Source organism: Peromyscus californicus, unplaced genomic scaffold (assembly GCF_007827085.1).
Source record: "Peromyscus californicus insignis strain IS unplaced genomic scaffold, ASM782708v3 Scaffold_6__1_contigs__length_162567912, whole genome shotgun sequence".
Lineage (NCBI taxonomy): Eukaryota > Metazoa > Chordata > Mammalia > Rodentia > Cricetidae > Peromyscus > Peromyscus californicus.
The window spans coordinates 157,417,253-157,420,187 of NW_026294584.1; positions in this window are offsets into that span (position 1 = coordinate 157,417,253).

A 2,935-nucleotide genomic window follows, 5' to 3' on the forward strand; every position below is an offset into this window, starting at 1 on the left:
AGTCACCACTCTGTCAGCCGTGGTTCAGATGAGGTCTGTTCACAGATGACTTCTCATCAACACTTTAGCTCTTCCTTTCCTCTCAAAATTTTAAGCAAGGGTGTCATCTGAAAGTAGCTGGGGACAGACAGTCCCAGCAGCTGGGAGGAAATCTTGGGAACCTGATAATTACAGGTGTTGTGTGTGACTGCAAGGTGTCGATGCTGCCAATGATAGATGGGCTTTTTGGTTTGCTTGTTTTGTTTTTTTTTTTGTTTTTTTTTGTTTTTCGAGACAGGATTTCTCTGTGTAGCTTTGAGCCTTTCCTGGAACTCACTCTGTAGCCCAGGCTAGCCTCGAACTCACAAAGATCCGCCTGCCTCTGCCTCCCGAGTGCTGGGATTAAAGGTGTGCGCCACCACCACCTGGCAATATATGGGCTTTTTATAGAAGATTTGCTTCATGGATTTTTGTTGGTCTTGTTTTGGTTTTGGTTTTCTGGTTGTTTTAGTTTTCGAGACAGAGTTTCTCTAGGTAGCCTTGGCTGTCCTGGAACTCACTGTAGACCAGGCTGGCCTTGAACTCACAGAGACCTGCCTGTCTCTGCCTCCCAAGTGCTGGGATTAAAGGTGTGTACCACCACCACCCAGCTGTTTCATGGCTTTTGATATCAAGAATTAAAGTATATCCAAGGAAACAACAAATGAGTATCAGAAAACAAAATTAGGGCTGGAGGGAGATGGCTCAGTGGTTAAGACTGCCTGCTGCTCTCTTAGAAGACTGGGTTCAGTTCCAAGCACCCACACTGGGCAGCTCACAACTACCTGTAACTCCAGCTCCAAGAGATTTGCTGCCCTCATCTGGCCTCATTGGGCACATGTACAGATCACATGTGAATACACACAGGCACATATAAATAAAAATAAAATAAAAAATCTTAAATTAATATGATAAAATGTTCGGTAAAATTCTAAATCCCCAAAGAAATCAGAAACATTTGAGTCCAGTACCTTTGCACTGACTCTGGACTTTGTATTGTTAATGCAATAATTTTGCTGACTATAATAGTGTGTTTTAAGTTTGAGATCACAAGATCAGCCGTAGACGCACAAAAATGTATTGTACTCGACAACAAGCAAGTTCAGAGGCGGCCACTCCTTTAATGGCAGCCGTCATTGGACACTTCATTGGCTGACGTTAATGGCCATCAGATTGGAGATGAAGTCAGAGCCTGCACTCTGGCATCTTCTCCCGAGTCTTTCCAGTACTCTTGGTCATTCTAGACCTTTCAAGCTGTGTATCTGGCTTTGGAGTGTTGGGGATCGAACCCAGGCTTCACACAAGCCAAGCAACAAAGGGTTCTTGGTTACTGAGCTATATCTGCATTCCACTTTAAAGATTGCCTCACCAGGCTGGGGCTGAGTTAGTGGCAGAGCTTGCCTGGAAGTGGAAGGTCCTGGGTTTGATTCCTAACAGTGCAAAAAGAAGGCATACATCCCATACCCAAATAAAGTTTATTAGCTTAGAATTCATTGTTATGGGACTGGGAATAAGTCCTGTGTTTTTAATTTTTTATTAGGTCTTAGAAACTCTTCCTAACTATGCCACTATTTCTACTATTTAAGCAAAAATTTGGATTTATTTCTAAAGCTCTAATTTTTTCTTATAAGAAAAATTCATGTTTTTTTTTTTAAAAAAGACTATCTCGTCATGCAATAAAAATAAGCTGGAGGGCTGGGGGCACGGCACACTAATAAAACAGACACTAAGCCTACATAAAGCCTGGTTCCAGTCCTACTCCCAGCAAAACAAAGCAAAAGGTGTACTAGAATCAGGCATTCTCTGGCTCAAATCGTAGTGCTGGGACCATTAACTGAATCTCTTTGAGTCTCAGCTTCTCTGTAAAGGGAATTTTCCATATATCTGACAGGGCTTATATGAAGTTCAGGCACAAAACACATATACCTATATACCAAGTAGATTTTGTTCTCAATTGATGAGAAGCAGAGCTGTGTCGATGGAGATGGTGTTGGTGTCTATGTGAGAGCTGTTGGCCCCATTACCGACTATAGCATCATATGATGTCATATAACCGGCTGAGTGGTGGTGGTGCACGACTTTAATCCCAGCATTCAGGGGCAGAGGCAGGTGGATCTCTTTGAGGTCGAGGCCAGCCTGGTCTACAGAGTAAATTCCAGGACAGCCAGGGCTACACAGAGAAACCCTGTCTCAAAGATAGATAGATAGATAGATAGATAGATAGATAGATAGATAATAAATTAAAAAGTGATATGGTTAAAAGTCCAGCTCCAGAATCTTGATGGCCTGGATTTAAATATGGGTTCTAGACTTATTCTTTTCTGCTTTTCTGAAGCCCAGACTGGCCTGGAACTTGCCTCTTAGCTGTGGATGACCCAGAACTCCTGGCCTCCTGCCTTCACTCACTGAGAGCTGGCCTCCTGCTTTCACTCACTGAGAGCTGGCCTTCCAGGTGTGTAGATCACACCCAGTTTGTCCTATCTGGGGAATCAAACCCAGGGCTTTGTGCACGGTAGGCAAGGACTGTACCAACAGTCACAGCCCTAGTGCTTCTGGCATTGTAAGAGATTTGGGTGTGCGCCTCGTTCTCACTTTGCCAGAAAATGGAGGCAGTAGTCATGTTACCCCAGAGCAGTAGTGGTGGTTGTTATTTCTAAAGATTTATTTTTTATTTACTTATTTTTAAGATTTTCTTTATTTTGCTCTGTGTGTGTGTGTGTGTGTGTGTGTGTGTGTGTGTGTGTGTGTGTATTTTGCCTGTGCGTGTGTCTGTGCACCGTATGCATGCCTGGAGCCTGAGAGGCCAGAAGAGGGCATCAGATCCTTCAGAACTGGTATTATAGATAGTTGTGAGCCACCTTTGGGTGCTGGGAACTGAACCCAGGTTCTCTGCAAGAGCAACAAGTACTCTTAGCCA